The sequence below is a fragment of the Tubulanus polymorphus genome, chromosome 5, assembly GCF_964204645.1.
Source record: "Tubulanus polymorphus chromosome 5, tnTubPoly1.2, whole genome shotgun sequence".
Lineage (NCBI taxonomy): Eukaryota > Metazoa > Nemertea > Palaeonemertea > Tubulaniformes > Tubulanidae > Tubulanus > Tubulanus polymorphus.
The window spans coordinates 13,556,456-13,571,824 of record NC_134029.1 but is presented as its reverse complement, the minus strand read 5'-3'; the positions used below and the strand labels follow the sequence as shown (position 1 = coordinate 13,571,824).

Below are 15,369 nucleotides of genomic sequence, written 5' to 3'. Positions count from 1 at the left end.
TCATTGATACAAGTTCTTGGGCAGTGTAGATCAATGGATGAAGGGTTTGTGTTGGCATGAGCTTCAGGGGGGGGGGGGGTTATCAAATTCTGGCGAGTAAATAGGGTGATACAGATGAAGATCTAACAAAATATTTGGGCTTTTCCATTCTTTGAATCTTAAAGAATTGCCACAAGGAGACTAAATGTTACTGTCAAAATCTTTGATGTTGAATTTTAATCCATACCATTAGGATTGTAATTTTAAGTACATAAAGCCGGATTGGCAATATGCGGATAATTGCTTAGGGATCATTCATTTATTACGTACGCATTAAATTTGAATTTTTCAACCCCTCTCCCCCTCTGTACGCAAAATCGGCCATTTTTTTCGTATACGTTTAGCATTACAGTGCGCAATTGCACTGACCCCTACCCCCTCCCCTAATGCGTACTTAATAAATGTATGTTTCCTTATATTGGATGAATATTGATGGTCCTGATTTTCCCCTCCCAAAATAACTATTAATGAATCACCATTCGTGAAGTATGTGTATATTACAAAATTTGTAGTCACGCATCTTCTCTAAGCGTGTTATTGGTCCCCATCAGTATATTACAGACATACATGTATAGATCAATTCCATGATAATTATCCTCGGCCAAAGGATCTATAAATCCTAGCATATTTCCAATTTCTTCATATACTATTTCTGGAATGTGGAAATTATTGTTTGACGTAGCTTCATAATCATATATTTCTTATGTTGGAATATCTGATACATTGATACCTTCCTCTTCCCATGGTCCCCTTACCCAAACTTGATACGGCGATGCCCCGTGCAATGTACGCATAGGATGATTATTATAGTTTGATCTGAAAAGTCTAAACTTCTATTAATCCTCGGTAGAAACACAAAATGGAGAGCATAGAGATGAAGTTCATCATCAGCAATCAACATATGCTGCTCCAATGAATAAAAAATTCTACGATAATATTCTGTGACTTGATGCCGAACATCTAGCCATAATCTTTCAATGCGCTGATTATGAACACTTCTCCCGGTTATAGCACTGCCACGATTTTGACCAACATAAATCCAACATAAATATTATAACCTGACCATTTTCTACACCCATATCTGTTCTGATTCTTGATGGCACCCCACACAAGTTCACAGCATGTGTGAAAAAATCAAAAACAGTAGATGCTCTGTTATTGTCTTTACAATTGACATAAATTATATATCGACTAAAGCCGTCTATACACCCATGTATAACAAAGCGCCATCTGATAAGTTTGTGGTTTCCATCTAAATGCCTGAAAAAAAGAAATTGTTTACATTCAACCTAAACATCTAGGATTTCTAATGGGGATGAGCAAAGAATAACTAATAAGATAAATCATTTCATGTGTTGAAAAAAGTTGACGGACAGACGACGATGGATAATCACCCTAACCCATCAGCTCCGCTAAATATCAATAGCCAACACCCCCTGGTGTAAAACCTAAGTTATTCAGCTTTTTAAAACTTCGTGACCATAAAAACCAATGACCTTGAAACTCCTCACAATCATAGAACCTGTCAGTCACTAGCTACAATTTTGCAATTGATTGTGGTTACAAAATGTATTTTGTAAATTCTATATAATTCAATATTCAACTCCCCCTGGGTAATCCTAATTCCACGTGAGGTGATGACAGTGATACACTTTATCAAATACCAAGACTTAGTGTTAAAACCTGTCAATACTTTTTACAAATGTTTAAGTAAGGCCCTTCAAAGTCGATACCTTGCTTCTCATCAAATAGCGTCTTCAAAACTTCCCAAAATAATTGGATTCCGGATGGACGGACTGACGAAAAGTAAACAATACAGCCCGCTTAAGTTCCAAGTGGGCTAAAAAAACTAACCGCATTATGGAATCCCGCACACGCAATACTTGAATTTTGATATTACGGGCAGCAAAGCCACCTCTAACCATAGTTTCACCAGCGTTTGGGTTGAAATGTAAGATATCTTCAACTACACTATCCACCTCTGCATCACTCATATCTGTATACCGTTGTCGACCAATTGGCAAGTCATTGTTTAACCGCCACCTGAAAGATGTGAACATGATTCATCATTCCTAAAATGGCTACATTCCTTGCCAGGATGTATCTATGTAACGTTCTACTCGCTCTATGCATTTTACCTAGTGTGTATGTACATGTGCTTGTAATAATTGATGTAACAAGTTCTTCGTAAAAGACACGTGATATCTAGAATATATACATGTATATATGTAATGTATAGTTCGTGTTTTCTGGACGATCATTGGAGTTATACTGACGAATCCTCTACTTTTACGAATGTCTCCTCTCCTCTTACGATGAGAAAAGTTACCACACACAGCATCACACCTAGGGTTATTGGCCACTCAACCCGAACATGATACGCGGTAACCAGCGCGCGCTTACTCCAGACCTGAAATCGCCCTATCTCATTCTATAAGGGACTCAAGCCTTGTCACTCATCCCTCCTGCCAGCGTGACAGTATGTCCAACGCCACAGGATACAAAGCCGACGAACGCTGCATCGTACCTCGAAGGACCTCGGGGCCTTATCCGATGATCCTCTACTGCCGAGTCCGCAACACACCTGCTCAATCACAATTCAGGGGTACTCGCACATATAAGCCACAAACAACCAAAATCAACCTAAATGACCACATGTTTAAAGGAAAATGAATCGATGTACACTTTATTTTCATTAGAAATACACTGTACGTGATAACGGGCTAATCGACTATAACTGTTCTCTGACGTATTCTTCCACTACCGGCGACGCAGCTCTATCTACGTTGACACTCTACTGTCGCTCCCATCAGCTCGGCGCGGGCGTATCAGTGAGAAAGAAGGAAATAACTCTTTTATATATACACGGACTTAATTATCCCACACCGAAACTTTCGCGAAGTACGCGACTCAAGGTTCGTCATACAAAACGTCACGGGAACATAAATTTATTACACACTATTAAACGAGGTCGTCTCCCTCCACAAAATATAACTTATACGCGTGTACATGACAACACCCGGGACTTTACACCATCACACTAGCGCTTCTCTACACCAATTCAATTCAAACCAAACTTTATTGTCGGCCCGCAACCCCGAACATCATCTGTATACGAACGACCAGACATACTGCTAGGCCTACTACTACACGCGGGTATACGCACTAACGTCCGAGCGATACGACTAACTCGCCTCGGGTCCCGAGACATTAACATTGCATGTATAACTTTTATTTATCCACTTATTCCCGTATCATAGGGCGTTGAACATTAAAATACGACTTCCTAGGGACACACATCCCCTCGGAAAAATGTTGGGGACTTGTTTTACTATATACACGAAGGTACGGACGACTCAACTATGACGCATACGTATTACAGGCCCTTCAACTAATAACGCGCCCATACGGCGCCACAACCCCGCAGGGCGAACACCCAACGAAACTCAACCACTTATATCTTGCTGCAACTACTCTTCTACTTAACCCCTCAACGGTCGAGAGAAGACTGTCTCGAGTCGGCGAATCGCGCGCCTTTTATGGCGAGATTGCCGACCCCGGAGTGTCGCGCCACGCTTTTTGTTGATTTCGCGCCGCATAAATGACTGTGCTCTGTTCGAACTTTCAAACGGCTCTAAAATCTTCGTTTCTTCACCGATTCCTTTCAAGTAAACATTTCCCGAAAGCTTCTTTCTGAGGTTAATAGATAAAATAATAGAAACCGGCAGAAAAATTCTTTCCTTTGAACGCGAAGGGAGGGAAGGGCGCGTAGAAGCCCGTCTCGGCAACTGGCGCGCGCTTCGAACCCGGATAAAACGCTCACAGCTAATTTCCACTCCGGATTTCTTCATAAACGTTCTCATGCACTTCAGAACTATAAAATATTCACGACTACCTATTCGGGAAATATCAGGTGACTCTAATTTGATTACAAAGGGAAAACGACGATTATCCGGAGCGTGACGAGGGATGACCCGGAAGTGATTGACAGGGTGACGTCACATTCATAAACAACTCGCACGTGGCATCCGGTCCGGGGTGCTTGATACTAAACGATACTAAACTCAACCAATCAACCCCCTCCAAATCCGACCCGAGGCATCAGGGGAATGGGTAAGAATGCCACAAATCGCATTATCAACTAACTCGATTTTTCTCATGACTCCGAAAAGAAAGGCAACTCAGAATACGCCCGCGAGGCTCACAGTACAACTAAATACCGTCACAACCTGACGTAATACTGACTCCTTGAATGTTGTTACATCTACAAACCTATAAAGAGTCCTAGTGGAAACAACAATTTCTGCAGCAATTTCATGTAGAGACCTGAATCTACTATCATTACAGAGCTGAGATAGTTTGTCAACATCATAGCTGATTCTAGGGCGCCCTGAAAAAAAATAATTGCTTTAATTATTCAAATGTTAACCTAACTTTAATAGCTAGTTTGAGGATATCTTTGAACCATATACCCGGTATGCAAATTGAAATGAAAATTAGGGTATTACCAGGCGCGTTGGAAGTAGATTTTGATTGCTGTGGCCAATTGCCGATTTTTGACAGGTTCTTATACCGGTGTTGTCATATCGCGGAAAGACGGAATCGCGGAATTTTCCAAAAACGCGGAATTTCTTCATTTTTACTATAAATAGTAGACGGGTTTTCCCACGGGGATACCCACTGTCGGACAGGGCACCGGACCCAGGTTTTCAACACCGGGAATTAGTATTTGATAATTTATTATATCGCCAGTCAACAACTTAACGATACTGTTCCAAAATAATGTAGAACCTAGGCAATACGTGCTTTGCGAATTCAGTGATACAGAGTGTCGCTGCATTAACTGAAGGAATACAAATCGATGGTACGTAAACGTAGGATTTGTGATGACACCAAGGGGCATTCTCCAGGACTCAGTTCCGAGTTAAGATTTGACTCTGGTCTCTGGATTTAAAACATTGGAAATGAATTGATTCTAAGTAACTCAGAGTTAACTCACAACTGTGGAACTGGATCGATGTCAGACGAAAATAAATAGACATTATGTATATTTCATTCTGGCTTAGGATTGTTCATGCGTGTTGTGTGTCTACATTGTTGTTTTAAGGGAATGTGGTTTATCTTTAAGAATTAAATGATATGAAAGATTATAAAATGGTTTCGTTTTTTTAATGTTTACTTTGTGGCTGCTATAACATATGTTCCTATGCTGATTATTTGGATCAAAAGAATCTTATTGGTACCGGTACTGGACGAATTTGACGAAGGAATTTGAACCGGTACTTGTTTGGTCGTAGGATTTCATGTTTGCAACCATCTACAACTACGGTCCGACACCGCGAACGTGCTCAATATTTATCTGATAATATTCGTTTCTGAAGTTCTCAAAAAGTCGATGAACTTCGATAACCGAAGTTTGCCTAGTAGAAATAGACATTAGGTGCCTGGTCTCTTTCACCCCACTTGATTCTGACTTCTTCTACAGGTGGCAGCCAGTCAACGGTATCGTAATATAATAATTCCATATAAATTGCCTGCAAATAATGGGACTCGAACCTAACTCGTTGCATCGATCGGTCCGGTGCCCTGTCCGACAGTGGGTATCCCCGTGGGAAAACCCGTTTTCTATTTAAAGTAAAAATGAAGAAATTCCGCGTTTTTGGAAAATTCCGCGATTCCGTCTTTCCGCGATATGACAACACCGTTCTAATACTGCGGTGAATGTGAAAAAATATGGTATTCAAAGAAAAAAAACGTCATTCAGTAAATTATCATCGTGATTTAAGCTATGCCGCTGCACTTCCAACACAACTGATTACTACTACGTTTATCAAATGTACAAATCCTACTTACCAACAAGACCACTATGTTCATGTTCAATGTTTATATAACCAAGACAAACATTTACTCTCAAATAATGTTCATCAGTGACAGTAGAGAGAACAGTGGAAGCAGCAAGTAAATTTTGCAAAAGTGTATTCATGATCTCCACAGGCCTTCGTTCCCAATTTTCGTCAGTTCGTAGGAGCAGTACAAGAATAAGATTTTTGTGTGATCAGAAAGCCGTCTCAACAAAATTTCTGCCACATTGAGAATAAATTCTTCAGAACTTGCACAAATATTGTGAGCTCGTTCAATTAAGCTGGGAATATTTCGTATAGCTGAATATATATCAAACACCTCTGATGCATTCATGAGCTAAAAAATAGGAACTTAAGTCATCATTACAATGATCTAGACCAATACAAGTTGTTCCTAGCATTACCACGCTGAACTAGTTTGTGTAGTTGTTGTTGATCAACTGTGACGAACATTAGTTTAACTCATCAGTTTGTTCATGGGCGAATTTTCTACGGGGGGTCGAGTACGTAATATTTAACTAAGTATAAAAGTCGCCGAAGAGCGGAGCGGAAATTTCTGCAAAATTATGTCTGATGCATTCTGATGCAATCCACTAGGCATATTACCAACGAATACGTCAAGAACAACGGGACCTAACCATCCACAAATATTTATGATTCCGTCTAATATTTGCCCCGCACCCGAGCGGGATCTGCCCTTCAGACAGAAATATTTCAGGCGTTGATTGTGACTGGTGATGACACATCGACGATCGTTAAGTGCTGCAACCGCATTATCGAGGTCAATTCCCTATGCGACGATCGTTTGGGAATTTCTACAAAGGGGGTTGTTCGCACCTCTGGTGCCGCCCATGTATTGGGCTATATAAGAATAGCCACTCGCCAGTCTTAACAAGTTGACCAAGGGTTAACAGTCAGTCAGACTATTAGTTTAAGACCGTCCGGTAGTATAGGACGACTGACTGTTAACCCTTGGTCAACGTGTTAAGACTGGTGAGTGGCTAAGCCGTAGTATACTAGACTATAGGCCTATTAAATAGTGACTAAAATCAGAAGATCGTCTAGTACCGAGTGATGGAAAGACAAAATCTGCTCTGCTGACAATTATGTATGTTGTTGCTCTGTGCCCTGTGATGTGGCAACTGAAGAGGCCTGCGCCTAAACTATATAGCCTTCGAGGAGAGATAAACATACGTCACGTCCGTAGGCCTACATAGTCTTTAACTACAAAAACTTCAAGAAGATAATAAAACCGGCAGCAGTGAATAGCTCTTTGTGAGGGGTCGATGACCTTGAGCGAAAAAGAATAATGGTTACCCGAAAGCCTTCTGCGACCTTGACCAATTTAGACTGGTTCCGTCATAACATTAGTCCGATCCGCCACACTGCTTCGTCATCATTTTCTGGTTCTCAGTCTGAACTCTAAATTTAATAGATGAGGGCGCATGGATCGACCATATGTTTTTAGAAAATACAGTCATATATTTATAAATAGTTATCGAGGTATGAAGTAGATGGCGCATATGTATATGTCTAAAATACACACGACATATAATATCTTTAGAAACGTGTGTATAATATATGTATATGTTTGAAATGTAAATGTCTTAAAAAAGATATGTATATGTCTTCAATTCATTTAGATATGTTTTAAATTGATATGAAAATGCCATAGAAAATATACGTAAATGTATAAGAATATCATATAATTTTTGTCTAAAAACATATGTTTATGTCTTAAAAAGATATGTATATGTCTAAAATTCATTTAGATATGTTTTAAATTGATATGAAAATGCCATAGAAAATATGTATATATGTATAAAAACATCATATAATTTTGTCTTGAATTTCATTCCATACTAAACCTTTTGTTTATAAATTAGAAGATTTAAAAGATGAAGAAATATTAGGTTATTTCTATGAACAAGAATTAGCACTTGTACCAAATCCAGATGATATAGAATACAAAATAGAAAAAGTATTGAAAACAAAAACTCTAAAAGGAAAAAAGTATTCTTTGGTGAAATATAAAGGGTATGATGATAAATTTAATGAATGGGGTTTATCTAATAAAATTAAAAGAATAAATGAATAAAGATTTATTTATATTTGAACCACATAATATGTAAGTTACTGGTGTAACCAACTGTGGTAAAACGCATTTCATATTAGATTTGTTAGAAACTATTTATAAGAATCATTTTGATAATATAATATTATTCTGCCCCACTTATGAAATGATTAAAACATATAATAGAGATATAGTTAAGATAAAAAGTTTATTATATTAAATCCTAAAAAAGTGAAAGAAAATTTAGATAATTGTATAAAAACAGCAATTGATAATTATAAAGGATCAAATACATTATTCATTATAGATGATTGTGCTAATTTACATGATTCAAAAATTAGAGAAAGTGAGTTATGCTATCTAGCTTTCTCTGGGAGACATTTTGGGATAACAACATGGGTTTTAAATCAAAAATATAATTAAATTGTTAAAGACTTTAGAGAAAACATTAGATTTTTAGTATTATTCTATAATAAAGATAGAAAATCAATGCAGCAATCTCTGGAAGAAAATCAAATTATACCTACTAACTTACATGATGAATATATGAATAAATTAAAAAGTAATAAAGGTTCAAAATTATTACTGAGGCTTCAATTTCCCTATGAATATAAATTTATAAAATAAGGCATTTAAAGCAATTATGTATTAGATACGTATTAGATACGTATTAGATACATAAATGCTTAAAACCCCCTTTTTGAAATATATATTATTTATTTTAATTTTTCAACTAATATATTTTTATTTTTTCTACTAAGTTTGAAAATAATAGAGGTTATATAAATTAATACATTTTAGATACCTAAATACTTAAAAACCCTTTTTTATTAACTATTATTTTATACCATTTTCAACTATTATTTTATGTGAATGTGAGATGTGACATCATTTTCATCATCATCCTCCAATTCATCATCAGACTCTAACAATCTATTAAACCTTTCTACCGGATCATCATAAGTTTCTTCATTATAATCCTTTTTCAACCTATCTACCGCATCATCAATAGTTACTACTTCATGTTTTGTCCAATCTGTATCTAAATAATCTTCATTATCTGTAACTATATCCTCTTTCTAAGTGTTTGGCCTTAATATTTTTTTTACAATGTTTGATCCTAATATTTTATTAGCATCAGTTAAATCTAATTCATGTTTACTGTGTTCAGGTTCCTTATATAAAGATTCACCTAATAAATCTTTATATAAATCTTTACCATTTACTTTTTTATTTGAAATAAACTTTGCTACATATCTAAATGGGTGTTCTATAAATTCTCTTAAACCAACGCGTTTTATAACATTAGTAATATGTACAAATGTATTCATATGATTAATCCAATTTGATGGGCTGTTTTAAAATTCACCTTTACAATAAACACAATAATTTCTATTTTCCCTATAATCTAATATTATTTCATTATTATATTTAGTAGGTAAAACATTATCAGATGTAGAAGGTAAAAAATTATTATCAATTTCATTACTTAAATCATCAACAACTTCACTTTTATTATTATTGATTTCTATTAGTTTAGTTTTATCTTTTTTGAAAATAGGATCAGATATCAAAGCTATATTACAAGGTATTACATAATATATGCCATCATTATTTTCATGTTTATCAATGTATGGAATATGTTTATATACTTTACCTGCCTCCATTTATTATATAAATTATTATTAAAACTAAAATTTTAATACATAACACTATTAAATTGAGAATTAACAATATTTAATTGCGCGTCAGATATAATATAAATATGCATTTTGAAATTTAAGCTCCCTTTTTTCTTTTTCATGAATAATTGTATTCCATCTTTAGTGTTCTGTAATTTCTTCCCAGAACCATGTAATGAATTATCCTCTGTTGTTCTAAAATATAACCATAATGCGTATCTATTACCGGTATAATAATCAATTTGATTAATATTACAATTTTCAGATGATTTATTTTTTTCATTCATAAAATCTTTTCTAATTTCTGGCCACTGATCTATCATTCTCATTCCTTGGCAAAATATTTTATTTGCTATACCTTCGATAGTTATTTCTACTTTTGTTATTTCAGGATTATAATACTTCAACTTGTATTGCGCCATTAGAATATGTTGCAATTGTTAAAAAATATTAATATACCTTTAATAGATTTTCTTGGGAAGTTAATATTCTCATTAATTATTTCATCATGTGCATTAATAGTTACAGTTTTAAATTTATCAATATAATCATATGATAATGAAAATCCTTGATTGTATTGAGTTTGAATTATGCTTGAAATATTTTCATCAGTGACTGTGTCATATTCTAAACAAACATTCGATAATTTATAACCCATATCTTTAACAACGCTAGATAATACAATTTCATTAACAGGAGCAAATGTTATTTCGAATATAATATCTTCTTGTATAGCATATTTATATAAAGGCGCATTATTATTTATCAATTCAAAGTCTAATGGAATTTTATATTTACTGCCATAAATCTTTTTTATCAAATTATCTGCGGTACGAGTTACTATTGCGTCATTAGCTCCTGATCTTAATTTATTATGGTTTTCTGATTGGATACCTTGAAATATCATATTATTTCTATTTTCTTTTGTTAACCATAAATCTTTATAATGCATAAATAAATTATAATCATCTAATGAGAAAACTGTTTCTGGTCCAATCTTTATAGTTAATTTTTTAATCAAATATCTTCCAACATTATCAACAACATAATTATTATTATTACCAGTTACATTTATATCAGCTGATAAATAAATACTATTTGGAACATTAAAAGTATTTTGTGTTAACCTCGGAATTCTAACATAAGAAGTTTCTTCGGGGTTGATATTAGAAGGATTAAGAGTAATTATATGATGAGATCTTTCTGCTTTAATAGCATTAGATATTCTTGGATTCTTAGAAGGATTTATGTAACTCCCACTCATTTATTAAACAAAAAAATTAATTATTTATTTTTTATCATATTCACTAAACCAAAAATAACTGCACTTTCAACTGTAATTAAAAATAAAATAATATGTTCAGCAGCAAAGTTAAGAATATTTCCTGCAGATTTCAATATAAAACCAACAATTGATGCTATAACTCCGGGTAAAGCTGCTGCAGATTTTTTAGATAGTTCCCATAGATATTTTGCTAATTTTTTTAATTCATCTTTCTCTTTATCTTGTAATGAATTATTATCATTTGGGGGTTTATCCGGTTTATTAGGATTTGGTATAGATTTCAGTGAATTTGATATGGCTAAACCAATTGTTGTAAATATCATAGTTACCGCTGTTAGAATTGAAAGAATTGTTTTACCTTCTAACTTAAATAATAATCTTATTCTATCTTTTAATGATATTTCAGAATTTGGTTTTATCAACAAATCTTTGAAAATAACTTTTAATCTATTAATATTATAATCATATGATTTTAAGAATAATTTAATTTCTTCTTTCTGAAATTCTATGTTTTATTCTAAATCATCTTTTTCATTTCTAAATATGCATTTCTTTTTTAAAAATCAATTTCTTCAATAACTATATTATCTCTATCTAATTTCAATTGTTCTATTTCTTTTATTTTATCAGTTCTATCTTTTTCTAAAGTTCTAATTTTAAAATAAATATTCGCTGTTTTAAATATGAATTATTTCAATCGTTAATTACTCACACTTTTTATGTTTAAAAATAAGAATCTAACGCATATAAATATAAATATTTAATGTTTTAAATGTGAATTATTTTACTCGTTACTACTCGTTACTTTTTATGTTAAGAATTATATTTTATCATTCGAAATCTCTATTTGATCTTATTTTCTAGATTATTCTGTTAGAATTTTACTCTCACTTTTAAAACATGAATATTTTAAGAGTAATAGGGATAATAGGGTTCATATCAAAGGTTGAAGGGGCGAGTGAGTAAAAAATTAAAATAAATTCGAGCTTGCGAGGATTTATTTATAATCTAAGTTTAAGATAATAATAATCTAAGATTTTTACTCATAATCTAAGAAAATGCTTCTTCATTGGATTTGAATCCAATATTTTAATGTTTTTGTGAATGTTTCTTTTATATTTTCCATATCTTCTTTTGTGAATTTAGGTTTTTTATAATAATCGTTTAATAATAGATATAAATACATTTTCTTTTCTTTTGTGTTACATGTTGACGGAATGATTGTTTTTATTATATCTTTCTTAGTTATTTCACCACTTTTATTTTCTATTATTTTCATTTTTTCAAGCCATTGCTTATATTCCGGTGTATGATCTTCCATAGAAAATATTTTAAATATTTCATCTAGATATTTTAATTTTGGTTCTATAAGAAAATCTCTAGTTTTTTCATCACCCCATAAATTTCTTTGCCATCCACATTCATTACAAAATATCACAGAATCTTCTTGTCTTAAGTACTCATAGATACATTGTGGCATTTTTTTCTATCATATCTTGGTAATAGATCTACATTAATTTCTTGGTATTTTCTTACGTTTTCTTTATGTTTTATTAGGTAGATTTGAATTAATTGTTGTAATAATCAATGTACAATATTTACAATAACATGTTTTTCTTATTAATTCATTAAATGGTTTTTCTTACTTTTCAAGTGTTTTTTTATTATCTCGTAACGTTTTCTTATATTTTATTTTTTTCTAATATATTAATTTTTCTTTCATTAAATTCTGTTTCAAATTTATTAGAATTTTTTTCTAAATGTGCTTTTTTAAATTGATGATTCTCCCAATCTTCTATATTTTCAGGGCTAGATTTCATTCGACAATGCTCACAAAAATGATTCTTTATATTATTCTTGTCATAAAATAAAAAAGGTCTTTTCCAAATCATTTCAGGTTCAGTTTCAACAGAATTATTATTACTTTCGTAACTATCAACATTAACCATTAAGTTATTAATTTTAAATTTCTCTGAATGTTTTTTAACATAATTTCTTGAGAATAATTTAATACAATTTGGGCAGTTTATTTTGGAGGGTTTATAATTTTTATCATGTTTTTTCATACGTCGAGCCATATTACTTTTTCTATGAAGTTCACCACAAATTTCACATTCTAACTTCTCGTCCATTTATTTAGGGAAAATTTTATAGAAATTAATTTTTAGTGGTTCGAAGTAATTTTTTGCGTTAGAAATAATGGTTGAATTAAAAGAATATAGAATATTTGTTGATTCTAGAAAACTTATAAATTCCAAATCACATAATTTACTAGTACAATTAGATAGAGAATTTAAGAATTAATGTTGATTTCAATTTAGTAAATATTAGTTTATGTAACTCATACAATATATCGGATAAAACTATTGAACATAGAGGTATTGCAATTTATATTAGAAATAAAAGTAAATGGTTTCATCTAGTTCTTAAACCAGGATTATGTAATTTAGAATCATTAGCGCAAAAAATTAATAAAATAGCTCGTTTAGAAATAGGCCCATCAAGTAAGTTTGAAATTAAATTTGTTAAAATTGATAGTTCTGATAAAATAAGAATAAAATTAGCTAATGAACAAAATAAATTTATGGTAAACAAACCAATGGCTAAAATGTTAGGAATTAAAACAAATATTGTTACTGCAAGCGTAGAAGGTAGGTCAAACTTAATACCTTACACACAATTCTATATTTATTGTAATTTAATTGATCCTATAAAAACATTTGAAGCAACTAAAGATACAATTTGTAATTCTAGTATATTAAATATTTTACCATTAAAAAATGTTAAACAGTTTGGAACGCATGAAACAATGAATTATAATTTAGCTGAATGTGATTTCAAGCCTTGTATTCCACGATTTAATAATTTTAAATTAGAATTAAGAAATCATAATTTTTACTTAAATGATTTAAATAATTTTCCTGTAATTTATGAATTAGTTATAAGATGTAAACAGTAATAATTTTTTATATATATATATAAATATGAATATAACAGAAGACCGAGTATATGTTTTGGATTTGATTTTAAACGTGAGAAAGAAATGAAATGTAACATTAATGATGTTATAACTCATTTTTAAATGTTATTGTTAAAATATGCATTTTTCAATGAAACAACATTTGATTATGAAACAACAATAGATAAAGGAATTTATGATGTAGAAAAGATTACTGATTTAATTAGAAATTCTTCAAGATGTTATGAAGTAGATGAAGATTTTATTATTGATGATATCAGAAAAATAATAACTGAAGTATATGAAAATGAAACTAATAATATTATAAATGTTGAAATAATTATAGATAAGATAACTAAATATTTTGAAGATAGTAATTTTTTTCTAAATAAATGGCGGATCAGAAGTGGATGATAACTGGTTAATATAATGGAGCATTACTATCAGTTGGAACTGTTGGTTATACAATGATATAAAAAAGTATTTAAAATGGGAAGTATTAATGTTGATAAATTCTATATCAATGATATTTTAAAATTAACGTTAGCAGTTACTCTATCTAATTTAACAATTGATTATTTGGAAAAAACAAAAATATATTCCTCTTATTAATGCGTAATTATTTTATTAAATAAAATGCATCTGAAGTTATAACCATTATAGGATCGGCAATTGTTAACGCTTTAGCATTTACAGGTGGTGGTTATTTATTTAAACATATTCATAAAAATGGTTCATTATCAGAACAAAAAAGACATTACTTAGCATTAGAGAAATATAATAAAGCTGCAGAAGAATATAGAGAAAAGAGACATAATTATATGGATTATATTAATAAAGAATTATATAACCAAAATATTTCTCATAGAGATTTTAAGCCAGTTGATGATGCTATGAGTTTATGTAACGCAGTAACAAATCGTGAAAAATTACATCTATATAAACCGAAATTATCAGATTATTATACCCCAAGTAAAGAACAACTACAATATGAAATAATTTGGATTTTAGGTGGAACAATTATTTTTATATTTGTAGCATATAAATTTACTAATTTTTCATAATATAAATGGAAGATGGTGTTAATATTATTCCTCATGATATAAATAAAACTAAATTAAAAATATATTTAGAAAAACAAATATTAGAATTTGAAAATGATTTAAAAATTAAAAAGAAAAAATATTTTATAATATATAAAATATATATTTTATTATTAGTGGTTCAGTTACAATTAGTTCGGTGATAACATTTTTAGCAATATTCAGTCCATTAACACCTTTAGCTATATCAATTGGCGTTTTAGGTTTAAGTTCAAGTGTATTAACCGGAATAACTTCAAAATTAAATATAAAAAGTAATAAAGAAAAATTAAATCTTATATAAATGAAGTTAATAAATTGAAAAATACACAAGCTTATATTATTAGTTTAAATGGTAATATAACAATTGAAAAACAAGATAAATTA

At 31.5% G+C, this 15,369-nt stretch overlaps 1 pseudogene; it reads right to left on the bottom strand.

Annotated features, from left to right (window-relative positions):
* Positions 1-740: 740 nt before the first annotated feature.
* Positions 741-6,022, bottom strand: LOC141906256 (uncharacterized; annotated as a pseudogene).
* Between the last annotated feature and the right edge of the window lie 9,347 nt (positions 6,023-15,369).